This window comes from Anser anser (genome assembly GCF_964211835.1).
Source record: "Anser anser genome assembly, chromosome: 1".
NCBI lineage: Eukaryota > Metazoa > Chordata > Aves > Anseriformes > Anatidae > Anser > Anser anser.
Genome location: NC_139720.1, coordinates 165,637,398 through 165,650,654, shown reverse-complemented (window position 1 = coordinate 165,650,654; position 13,257 = coordinate 165,637,398). Strand labels below are relative to the sequence as shown.

General features: G+C 38.7%; 1 protein-coding gene across 2 annotated transcripts in view; it reads left to right on the top strand.

The window, feature by feature from the left end:
- The window catches only part of NDFIP2 (Nedd4 family interacting protein 2), a 140,884-nt gene extending 128,238 nt beyond the window's left edge, over positions 1-12,646 (top strand). For both annotated transcript variants that reach the window (XM_083807987.1, XM_083807990.1), the window contains one exon: positions 11,149-12,646. The gene's annotated coding sequence lies outside the window, so the exon portion shown is untranslated. The remainder of the gene's footprint in view (positions 1-11,148) is intronic.
- The last annotated feature ends 611 nt before the right edge of the window (positions 12,647-13,257 follow it).

Genomic DNA, 13,257 nt, shown 5'->3' with positions numbered 1-13,257 from the left:
AAAGCGAAAAACACCTTTCGAAGCTGGTCACTTTAGTTAGGATGCAAGTCACTGTTCTCAGTTTCTAACTTAGTAGAATAATGAGAGAATTGTTTTGATTCCATTCATAAAAGGAAAAGAAGAAAAACAGCAATACAATTGGAGAACAATCTTTCTGGGAGCTGGCCCTACCACGCTGTGGTTTTAAGTGCTGCAAAATGCAGAGTGGCTGCATCCTTTTCCATTCAGAAGGACACCCAGCGGAGGTGCCCAGCTTTTGTGCTACAACCCAGAGTTCAATGCGACTGGGAGATCCGAGAGCAATTGCGTGAGCAATGCCTGAACGGAGGAGATCTCTATGCCTCCCGCAGAATTTGCACTACCATTTAGTCAAAGGGGAAAAAAAGCCCATAGATCAAAGGGAGAATAGTTTACTCCCTTTTAAACCCAAATTGTAACGGTAAGTGTATTGGCTGGTGGTGAGGGAGAGAGACATGGGTTCAAATCACTTTCCAGTTATTTCATCAGGTCCTGGATTCAAGTTAGGATTTTCCATTAAGAAACTGAATCCTAATGACAAGTTTTTTGAGAGCGGCCTTCTTTTTCTATCTTACTGAAACTGTTGTACTTGAAATAAATATAGTTTGGGTGAAGAAAATGGCCAGGGGTTTATACTGCAAATAGTTAGGAGAGAAAGGTCATTTTTTATACCAGTCATGGTGGCTCCTATTTCACATGCAAAGCAGAACAGTTTCCACAGAAAAGCTCATGTATTTGCTGGGCTGTTTTTGTGCTCTGGAACACTGAAAGACACATTTTATGTTCACATACTGAATGAGGCAAAGGGAAGATTTGAACATTGGCTTCATATTTTGTGAAAGATTATCCTAACCAGTAAGATATATGCCTCCTCTGGTCTGTGAGTTATTCAAAATCTCCCTCATAAATGTAGCCCCTCTTTATCAGTTTGCTTCAGAAAGACTAGATAAGCCAATTTGTAATTTTTGAATGTTTGCCTAATTTTTTGTGTCAATCCAAATCTGCAAAATCTGATTCACATTGGGGAACCTGTCAGTTGAAACTGTCATATTTATTTATTTATTTTAGAAAATAAATTATTTATTGAAAATAATTCACTTGGCCACTCTATGGTACAGCATTTCTGGTTATGTTATAGGAGAGCATTGCACTCTCCTCACTGTCTGGGCTCCTTGTTCAGTGCATATTCTGAGGCAGGGTAGGCAGATTAATTCCGTATTAGCCAAAGAGAGGGATCAGAGGGCCAAACACCATGCAATATTAATTTTCCATCTGGATAAGCCCCTGAAGTGAGAGGTGTGAGCAAGCTGGAATTCTCTAACCCTACAGGACAGAAATGTGAAGGGAGAGATTCAGCCAAGGCAGTGGCATAAGCTGCCAAGTCTTCGGACAGGAATAAGAGAGGAATCTGTGGCTGCTAAGTGCTAATCCTCCCAGAGCTACAATTTGCTGATAGCACTGCCAATCACTTTCCTTTTTAGTGCACTAAATTCCCATATGAACTTTTATTTTATTTTATTTTATTATTTTATTTTATTTTATTTTATTTTATTTTTATTTTATTTATTTATTTATTTATTTCCAATGGGATTTGAATAATTGGAAATTACTTTCTGAGGCTATGGAGAGATTTTCCTGTTGAAGCATTGCAATGTCAAGTCCTGTACAAGTAGCATGTCCTGATAATACTGCATTGCTCTAGTTAACCTTTGTCTAATGCTAAATGAGAACATTGGTTTTGAGGGAACTTGTTCAAAGACGGGAAATTTTAAGTACCAAGGTATGAAAAAATGAGAAAAGTGGTGCAATAAGTATATTTGCAGAGTCTTTTTTCCTCCTGCATTTTAGAGCAGTGCAGAATGTCCAGAAGGAGGAGGAACCATGGAGGTTCTCAGAATTCTGCTTAAAACAAAACAAAGGCCCTGTTTCTTTTCAGAAACCACCTGATCCTCATCTAAACCTGGAAGACTGACATTCTCTTTGTTCTCTGCTTCAATCAATTAAGTATATGTGCACAGCTTTTTTGAATCTGCTTACTGCTTACTTATGACACAAGAAGGATGTTCCAAACTGGTGGTCACTGAATTCTTTTACTTAAATCGAAACATTCTGTAGAAATCTATATTTAACCATCTTTTCTTTCCCCAAGACTGACAATAAGCAGACTCATAAACTAAAGAGGTACAGTATCTCTTTCCAATACAGTGCAAAGAAAGACAGAACCGCATCATATATTTAGGCTAGCTGATAGAGGCCAAATTCAGTCCTCTTCTGCATTCTTTGGGATCATATTGAACTCAATGAGAACCACCTGCATACAGAATTTGACCCCAAAATGAAAGCCTGGCCACAGATTTGATTTGAATTACTTGACTTAGAAGTGAAGTAGGCTTTTTTTTTTTTTTTTTCCTTGGGAACATTTTTTTGTAGTAGTTGTAACAGTAATAAAAAAAGGTGGGACATTTTCCTATGGAATTTGTAAGAAAATATTTAGAAATATTTCTGGAAAGTAGTGATGGCATGCTATACTGTACTGTCCTTTAAAATGCGTCATTTTTCTGTGGTATATCTTAGCCTTTATGTTAAAGGTGACAGGGCTTTTTATTCCAGTTGACTCACAAATTTACCTGAGGTGCAGTTTGCAGGTCAATTGAGTCTCATTTGGAAGCAGAACACTACCTGTCTCTAATTGCTCTAGTGTGAGCAAACCACTGCATCCACCGTACACTGTCGCTAACTTGTTTATAATGTCTTGTTAAATTACAAAACATGGGTTAAAGAATTTGTCTTCTACTTTGTTTACAAGCAAGAAGTTAAAAATTATAATCCTTTAATAATATTAGTCCAAAAAAAAAAAAAAAATCCCACTGGTGTTTCTATTTGCCCTGGTACAGATACAAGGACAACTGGAAAATTTGGTCTAACATTTTTTAACTTTTCCTTATCAATTGACTATGGCATGAGCATTCTGTTATTTAATGTACACCTGCCTATGTGCCTGTCAATGAAGCAACATGGCATCAGAGGTCAGAAAATCCCCATTCCACTTTCCATCTAAATAATAGTCCAATGGTGGCAGCAACGTCTATTTGTTAGAAGCTAAAAGAAGTACCCTTGAAATATTTCAAATACTCTCATATATACTTGAAAGTGAAACATTCATTTAATAAAAGTGTAATCTTGAACAATGGAAAGTGCGAGTGATTAAAACATGTACACTAATCTTTTGAAATACAGTTTCTCCCTCCTTCTGTTTCTTTGTCCCCTTTGTAAACAGAAAAACATGAGAGAATTGTACAGGCAGCTCAAAGATATGTACTTAAAATCAAGTGACTGGATGCCAATGGTATTTTCAAGGACATGGGAGACATTGATTTAAACCAAGAACTGAAACCACTAGAATATGTTCTTAGGCATATTCTCACTCCCTTTCTTCCCTTCTGTTCCTTCCATTCCTCCGCTTCTCAAAAAAAAAAAAAAAAAAAGTGTTTGATTAAATAGAAGAGCTCTCTTGCTTCTTGAATAGTTACTTATTTGGGGCCAGATCTGATACCTTTTCTTAGACCGAGTAGTACCCTCTTCCACGAGAGTCCTTAAGATTGCAATAGCACTAATGGCAGCATAAGGTTTCCTTCAAAGTAACAGTACTCTGGCTATTAAAACACATGCCTTCTATAAAGTCACCTATACAAGATGTTCCCATTATGCATAGCAAGTTTATAATTATCAGAGGTAGTGTGAACATCAAAAGCAGTGTGGTTGCTACAAAAATGCCATAGCATTTGAATAGTCAGACTGTACGGAAGCCTGTATCCAAACTGGTACTGGTACCAAAGGGAGCTTCCTTTGGGACATACCAGAAGCAATGCAACTTGTCTGGTCCAAGCTTCAGTATGGCTTAGCCATGTAAGCAACAGCCAGAAGACAACCCCCTCCAGGAATTTGGCTACTTGGACTCAGAGCCAGCATAGAGACAATTTAGATGCCCAGCCATGTGGTGCCTTAGCAAGATTGCTCCTCATTCATTTGGGAGTTGCTTTTAAGATCCATCTTTTTCTCTTGGTGTCTGCCAGGTCTACTCTGGAGCTGTACCTGTACCTGGTCTTGTATCTCCCTGATTTGGACCTTCATGCTGACCCACTGACTTGTCTGTGTGGTTTGGCCTTGCACTTGGTTAACTGCTATGGTTTTGCAGACTGGCTTCAGTAGTCTTGACTTTGCTACTGGCTTCAGCAGTAGCCACATCACATCTGACCTACAAGTTTTTATTGCCTTCCTAACAAAGAGAAAAAAAAAAAAAGATGCTTGTGGTACACTTGTCCTATCTTATTTAGTCATTTTACGTGGGAAAAAAAAAAAAAGTATGTGTATATATATATATGTATACATTCTGGAAGAGTCTCTTGGGGTCCAATTACTCTCCTAAGACAAGACAACATTAGTGTAACCATCACTGTGCCATCTCTGAGTTAACAATGTTCTCTTCAGAGGAAAGTCTAATTTCTAAATCTAAAGGTGGTATTGTATATCTCATTTGGTTGGTCTCTACATCATCTCTTTTGGGGTTATTACATTTGGTGACCTGATGGTTTCCCACCTGAGATATACATTAAAAGAGCAGTAACTCAGAATTTTCAAAAGTAGATTTGAAAGGTTAGTTCATAGCAAGAACCAGCCTGATCCTGGAAGTTTTTTTCAGACTGTAACAACTCCCATATACTTGAACTATAGGCAGCTTTTTTCCTTAACAACCATTACCTATCAAGCTGTGTTTCATTTTAAGCCCTTGTCTTGGAGATTGCAGGTTTCTGTTCCAAACAGTCTCTTCTTTGTTTCCATTCTTCTGGAATGTGAACATGAATCCTAAAATCCCCAACTGGCTACAAATACGTCCAAAATTCAGCTACTGGAGTGTTGTGATGTGTCGTGTTTTTTTGTTGTTTTTTTTTTTTTTCTTAATATTCATATCCAGCATGTGGGTAGAATTTTGTTTTCTAAAAGTGCTGTGTACAAATTAATGAGTTGGTCTAAATTAGCAGAGAAAATAGTTGGCAGAATTGCCTGCCTCTTGTTGGCCTGGCTGGGAGCACATGAATGCTCTCAAGCCTGCATCTCCCACATGGCATCCCATTGCTGTGCCCACTTGAGTCAAAGGACAAGAAGCAAGTACTCCTTTGAAGTACTACATTAAACAAGAGATAAGGAATAGTAAACTTAACTGAAGCCTAACTGATGTCAAACAATTCTGTCTTCTCATGCACAATAAGCAATTGCCGAAACTGTCTTTCAACCTGTGTAATGTAATCATGACAGCAATCAACCAAGCCCAGTCTCTTTTTTTCCTCTTCCCATGTTATTCTTTTACTTCAGCAGATCTTTCCTATAAAGCTGAGTGATAAGACTTTGCAATTCCATCCATGTTTCAGAAAAAACAGTGCACAAGGTAATGACAGGTTTCGTCACCGTAGTGGTGGCTGTAAACAGTTCCCAAGCTTCCTGTTCCTGAATGATATTGTAGTGGCTTCCTGCAATTACACAATATATTGTCATGCAGATTAGCTGTGGGTCACTGCATGGGGATAGGAAACATCAGAGGTTTCTGTTGAACCTGTCAGGTTGGCAGATCTAACATAATGTTGGGATCACCTGCAGCATTCCACTCTGCAATCCACACAGTTTATTGCAGGATCTCTCTGAGAAGGAGGTGTAAAATGAGTTGCTTTGTTTCACTACCTAAGGAAATGCCCCAAATACCTGTTTTAGGAATGGGCATTCAGAGTCTAATTCCTGGAGGAGAGATGAGGACTGTAGGTTTATAGGGATATAGAAGTGTCTCTTAGAAAGGCAGTAGAGTTAGAGATCTTCACAGCCCTGGTTTGTATTCCTCTGAAAAAGGGATATAACAAACATGCAAATATAACTACTATTCATGGGAATTAAAGGAAGACAGTGAATGTGTGGTTTTTTTCCTGAAAGTGCCAGGGACAAATCTGTGGAAGAGATTCGTCCTTGTGTTCAGGAGATGGCGTTTAACAGTGATCTTGTTATGCATCTAGGGTTAGGGGAAATATTGAATAAACCTCTAAGATCTGAGGAGGAGACAGAAGAGATGACCTATAAAACTAAGTTTAGAAAGAGGAAGCTGAGAAAAGAGTCAGGGCTAACATAATCAAGGAAGGAACCTGCCACAGGTGTCTATGATTTAGCAAATCTCACACTTTTAAAGTAAAGGACAATATATTTGGACTACATACCACATGCTGATATCATAATATAAGCTATGTATAAGCAAAAGAGCAAATGGAGATTGTATTTAATAAGGCAAAAAAAAATAATGATTAAGGGATTTTATTACAAAACTAGGCTTAGGAATTAATCAAAGAAATTATAATGGGAGGAACAACCATGTCATGAGCCTGGTCAGACAGCACAGTGGTGTTCCATGGGAAGATAAGACAGTGTTTCTCGGGTCTCTGAAAGCTTCACTCCCACCCCCAAATGTTTTCTTATGTATGCAACCCATTAAACTCTATAGCCAATGTGTTTCCAAAGGACATTAGCCACCTTTTGAGATGTTCTTTTCAGAAAACCACAAAAATGATTTCTTCTTTTTAGTGAGGTCATCTCTAAGGTGAATTTACACTTTCTCTGTGTTTGCAATGGACAAACTAGTTTTCTATGACAATAATAGCAATTATCTCTATTAACCTTTTCCCTGTTTTTCAGGGCTACTATGTGTTAAAATTTTGACAGCATTCTGAACACCTAAAAAACAGCTAGAATGGCAGCAGAAAACTGGACAGGTCTGGAAATGTTTTGGCTTCATTTTCTGCTCCTTTCATTAAAATCTCCTGATGAAGGCAGGAGCTCTGTAACATGCATCCTAGAAAGCTCACTGCTTCCCAGTCTGTGGTGCTACTCTGATAATAGTAGAAAACATATTGTATATTCCTGTTTTGTTTTAAGCACCCCGTAAAGACACTGATCTGAACCACCCTCCCTCCCCCCCCGCCCTTTTCTTTTTCCTTTCTTTATTTTTTCTTTTATTTTCAGTTGAGTAAACGGCAGTTTTTTGATTTTATATATTTTTTAAATTATCTGTACTCTCATTCAACAGATGTCTGTCCCTCCTTTCTGTGTCCCCACCATTGCAATTATTTTCTTGAAGACATATGGGGAGGAGCACAGGCCAGACATTCACTGAATTGACTCACTTATTAATCATTCATTATCTTTTGTAAGAAAGAATGAATTTACTGGCTTCTGCCTGAACAAGAGTTTTCTGAGCAGATTCTACAAGTCAGCATTTTCTGAAGCTGAAAAGAGCCCGGAGATGAGAAAAGCACTGTCTCCCTCCGTTAACAGTGCTTCCCCCCTAATCTGCTGCATATTCCGAGTAGCCGGAGTAGCCAAGATGTGGCTTGTGTCTTGGCACAAGCTTTGTGCATGCAGAACATTTTAACTTCTGTCATGGTAGAGGACTGTGTTCTAACAAGCTGGTTGAAGCTTATGCTTCAGCTTGTCATGGTATGTTTATTTAAAGGCTTAACAGCTTGCCATGGTTTCACTTGATGTTATTGTTAATAGGAAGTGTTTTGTTTTGACTCTTTTTCCTTCCTGACTTAGGGTCCCTCTTGCATCATGGTTATCCCCAGACATCTCAATGCACCTTCCTTCGGCCTCTCTCTACATGCTCTGCAGACACATTCGTAGCACCATGATGAGAACTACTAAAATCAAACAGTAACGGCATATCCCAAGGCCAAAATGATCACAACCTGAATCAAAGTAGAGCCAGCAAGATTTGAAGTCTTCTGATTGGGGGAATTTTTCACCTATCAAAATATCCTTTAAACCTCAGTCATATATATATATATAGGCTTAAAGTTTATATATATATATATATATATGTATATAATCCCTTTGAGACAAACTCTTGTGGTAACTGTTCGAGAAGTATTATGGAGAGGTTTCACTTGTTATTTTAATTACAATAATGTGATATATGATTATATCAAGATGAAAGATTTTACAAAAAATATAAATTAATTGTATAAATTTATGGAAAAACAAGCAAACAAACAAAAATTTACATTTCATTAGAATTACATTTTAGAATAGAAGAATATGCCTGAACCAAAATCTGCTAAACTGCATGTCACAGCTCCTCTTGACCGCACTGCATTCTGGGTCAGGGCCTGCGTGCCTTAGTTTCCCCCAAAGAAGGCCATTCTGCAGGTAGCTGGTTGGTGTAACTAAATTCTGAAAACAAGTACAGTAGCTGCAGTCGGCTGATGAATATAGCTAAACTGCTGTTCTCTAAACAGTCAAATAGCTAAATATCACTTAAGTGTCTTGGCTTAAATTACCTTGGAACAAGTTACTGTGAAAGGGAAATGAAAGCATATAAATGAGTCTGAGACACTTGTATTCATTTGCAGAGAAGTGAGGGAAACAATTAAGATAAACCAGAAAATGGCAGGCGTGTTGAGCCATATGGCCCTTTCCTGTTTCTAACACTTCTTTTGTTTAACTTTTCCAAAGCAATTTTGTCACTATTATTACTGTGGTTGTTTCAGTTTTAAACATGTTTTGCTAGCATTCAATCTTTTCCCCAGCTGCCCCTCTGGTACATAAAAAGAGAGACAGAGAGAAGAAAAAAAAAAAAAAGGAGAAAGGAAAAAAAAAAAGGATAAAGGAAAAAAAAGAGGGAAGAAAAGGGGGGGGAAATTCCAACTCAATTAAAATTAAATGCTGGAAAAGTCTTTAAGATGCTCTTTGGTTCAGAGTACCCTTATAAGTTTGCACTGTTTATTAGTTTCTTATCATTTTTTTTTCTTTGCTTTCTGTCCTTTCTGTCTGTTTTACCCAGCTGTTGGGCACTCCTGTGTCTTGCCATAGCAAAACAGATGCAGAGTGCAGATCACATGGACTGCTCCAATGAATGAAAGCAGCTTTGGTCATTAATCCTGTCTATAGGTTCCTTGGCTTTTTTTTTTTTTTTAACATTTTTTTTTAATTTATTTTCTTTTTTTTTTCCTTTTCTTCTTTTTAATTCCAGCTTTTAGTCATAGTTTACCAAAAAAAATTAAAAAAAACTAAGAAACATGTCTAAAAAAAGTGTGAGACAGAGATCAAGCAGGCTGCTGTGAGCTTTGAAGCATAAAAAATAGAGGAAAAAAAGAAGCTTTTATTGTCAGGAAATGGCAAATACCTAGCTCAGTTTAACAATTCTGTCTGGCTGCTAGATAGGGAAGTAATACCTTTGGCAGTACATAAACTCTTGTTTTCTTTCCCTTTGTCTTCCGGTGTAAAACACTGCTGAAAAATTCACCTGTCCGTTGCAAAGTTAAACTACTGGCTTTAACACAGTTGCATGGGAACTTGGGTTTATTAATGAATGCAACATACCCTCTTTGATTTGAAAGCTTTCAGAGTGCTGAAAAGATTCAAAAGGCATCGCTTCCTGCACCAGCGGCATGCCTTTATACATCTCAGTGGTTCACCCCTACCCAGCTGCTATATCTAATTAACAAGCGTTTGGCCATCGCAGCAAACTTCGCAGTGTTGACACTTGAAAGGCCTAGGCAGGCGCTGGCAGGCTATCAGCTATGGCAACAGGAAACTGCCCCGAGACAACACTGAGAAAACAGCAGCTGCAAAAGCCAAAAGCAAAAAAGGGACGGAGAGAGCTAGGTGTTTCCAGGCTGTACTGTTTTCCATATGGACTGTTTGTGCAGCAGAGACATGCCAAAGAGGGGAGGAAAAGAAAAAAGAGGGGAAAAAAAAAAAAAAAGGTCTAATAAGGAGGTTGATATAAGCTGGGTACACCCTAGGGCATTAAATACTTTTTTGTTACATTTTAATGGCTTCCTAAAGCCTATTTTCATGCAAATAAAAGCCCGCCTGTCTAAGCGTTCACAAAAGCCAGGCCTGGGGCCTGTTGGTAAGCCAGGCTCCCCAAGCCATCCCCTGTCTGTCTGGAGTGACTGTGGCCTGGCTGCCCTCCCCACAAGGACACCATGGCTGTCCCCTTCCTTGCAGGAGGTCCGCACTGCAGATGTGCTGGATGCTTAACTCCTGTGACCTCATGCTCTATTTCCTGCATGACTGTGCGTTTTCAGTCCATTAAAGCAGGCCCCACTTCATAATTTTGGCTAGAGGGGCGAGGACCAAGCCCCTGAGCCAACATGGAGCTTCACTATATGAAGAACATCTGCTCTGCTTGGCAAAGTCATCTCTGAAGCAGCCAGACAAGTCAAGTGCACACCTCTCAAGTGGTAGCCCTCCAGCCACAGTAAGTGCCTGGCAGGCAAAGACACCTACTGCTCCAAAGACACACACTGGGGAAAAGAATACCATTTTGAGGCATCTTTAATTTTGGCCTGGGCCAAACTCTGTGGGCTACACCAAGCAGAGCTTTCTATCTATCTGTCTGTCTGTCTGTCTATCTATCTACCTACCAATCTATCTATTTATTTCTTCATTACCAACTATATACAAGACAGAGAGGGTGGAGAGTGGGAATTCATCCCATGGAAGCATGTAGGATGAATACTTTTAGCTCTGTAAGCTGGGATGGGTGAAACTCACTGGTGATTGATTACGAAGGGATGATGATGCTGTAACTAAACAGTGAAATCTGAACACTGAAACGAGGATTTTCACCTAACCTACTGCATATATTTTATTCCTATTTTAAGTATGTAAAGCAAAAGCAAACCTCAGATGCAGAGTTTGCCCTACCTGTTAATTTGTATTTGCATTGGTGTTCCTGAGGGTAGAATGTGAGCAGGCACCAGGGTAATTAAAACTGCAGAATACTCTCTGCAAACACGTGCAGCAAATCTTCAAATAAGTCAAATTCATATAATGATAATGTAAACAACAGCAACAGAAAGCAAACTGATATTGGCTCAAGACTCACCATCACCTTAAGATTTTCAATGGTCTGGAAAAAACCTCTCAAACAGTTTCTTTAGTAAGGATCCATCATTATTTGTCTAGTGGTTCAAATGTAGCACTAACCATTGTCACGTTTCTTCCCTCATCTTGTTCAGGGGTTTTGCAGCTGTCAGAGGCTTGCAGCTGGATATTTGGATAATCTGAATTTGTATTTTACATTTACAGGCAGAATTTGTATACACCATCACTACTACAGAAAATGGAAACTCTTTTCTCGATCTTCATGTGTGTCAAGCTCTGAGGTTTACAATAAAAGCGGATTTTATACTATGTCACACATTTCCTGTGCCAGGGAACCACAAGACAGAAAACCTGCAACCTGGGAAGTTCCCCTTCCTCAGACCTGGGTGTAGCATCATCATTGATGGTTTCCAGTATGGCACTTCATGCTTCCAGCTCTCTGATCTGTGGTTTGGCTATGGCGTGACTCAGGAGGTGATTCAGTAGGTGGCGATTCAGTAGGTGGCAATCTTTCCTCTGTCAATATGGAATTTATGCCCCACTATCTGGATATGCAGCGTTGTTTAGAGTACTATCTCTCCGATGGGATACAAGAACGATGTGGTGACTGGCTACTGTTGTTGAAGATCCCATAACACTTAATTTTTGCATGGATGGAAATAATAACTCTTGGGCGCCAGCCAGGCTTCAGTTTGGAGGAATACATTCTGCTTAAGCTTTCCTTTCCTGTCCTTATGCTGGTTTGTAATCTTACTCTTCCTGACAGCTTCTATCCACATGACAAAAGGCTGCATGCTCCAGCATGGGAGATGATTTCTCTGGATCCAAACAACTTGGGATGATGCTGGTATCCTGAGTTCAGCAGAGAGAAAGCATAGCAGGACTGAAGTTAATCCCCATTATTAGAAGTGTTCACTCACCCTTTGTTCAAAAGTACAGCCACCTAGAGATATTCGAGTACTGGATTCTCACGTGCCATCTGTTGCCAAAAGAGTATGCAAGCAACAGGGTAGGGCAATGCAGGCTTACCATGCAGCTGTTTGTCACAATGCAGGCTGCTTGGAAATATTAGTCACTTTTAAAATAAATACCTTGCTAATAAGAGCTGTATGCTGAAAGAAACACTTAAATCTAGTTCTGCTGAGTTTTTCGCTACTATAGAACCAGTAGAAACCACATTATTCTTCTATATTTCTAGTATAAGATGAGGAGCTGATTCTAATATTCAGAAAAGCCTCCCATACTTCAGATGTTTGCTAGTTGAGAAGTGGCACTCCTGGCAATTAAAATGAGCAATGGTTGCTCTGCAGCTGGCATGCCCCTGTAACGGAGCAGTTAGCTTCCATGCTTTCGTGCCAGGAGTATGTAGCCTCAGTGTGTAACTCTTTCTTTTGCTCATTTGTGCAGCTTCATAGGTATTTTTTCCCTCCTGATAGATCCTTTCTTGTTTTGGTATGAGTTATCTGTCTGTGCACAGGCACAGCCTCTGCTCTCTTCTACTGCTTGAGGAAAAAATGAAAGACTCACTCTATGACTTGCAAAATGACATCTAGAATACATAGGGGTGATTTATGATTTATTTGTCATTTGTGTCACCCAGGTAAGGAATTACCAATCTGATGAAATAGCAAAGAGAGAATTTGGAGATGTAGTGTTATCTCCTCTGAATGCTACATTAAGACAATAAAACATTTATTGATATCAGTGTTGTTTTTTTTTTCACTGTCATGAAAAAACAAACAAACAAACAAAAAAAAACAATTTCCAAGCAAAACATGTTTCTAAGTAGTTTCTAAGTCTTTACTGAAAAGTACCTATTGTTAATTTTGGGAAGACTATATGACAGAATATAGTCTTTCTTTAGGAATGTAGAAAAAATGTGCTTATCAGTTCTGGTAGACAAAACCAGCTCTCTGACTCATGCATCAGACAGCACTATTTTAAATTTATACATATGAAGACAACTGTATGAGAAAAATTACCAGGAAATGAGAATATCATCGAATGTGACATAGCTGTGACAACTTATAGCTATGTCTGAAAAAGACACTTAAATAAAGCACAAAGCTGTGTTTAAACCTTATTTACAGTCAGTTTTTCTGTAACTTGATGTCAGATGTCACTTATTCTATAAAAGCTTATCTTTTTCAGATAATATCACACAATGCATATGTTCTTAAGATCAAATCTGTTATTTTAATGTGACGTACTGCAAGTCTTCACAGTAGAGTATCTTTTTAAAAAACTCATAAAACCTGAAAAGATACATCTGACCTGGCATGTCTTCAGTGAAAATAAAATCATTTTCATTGT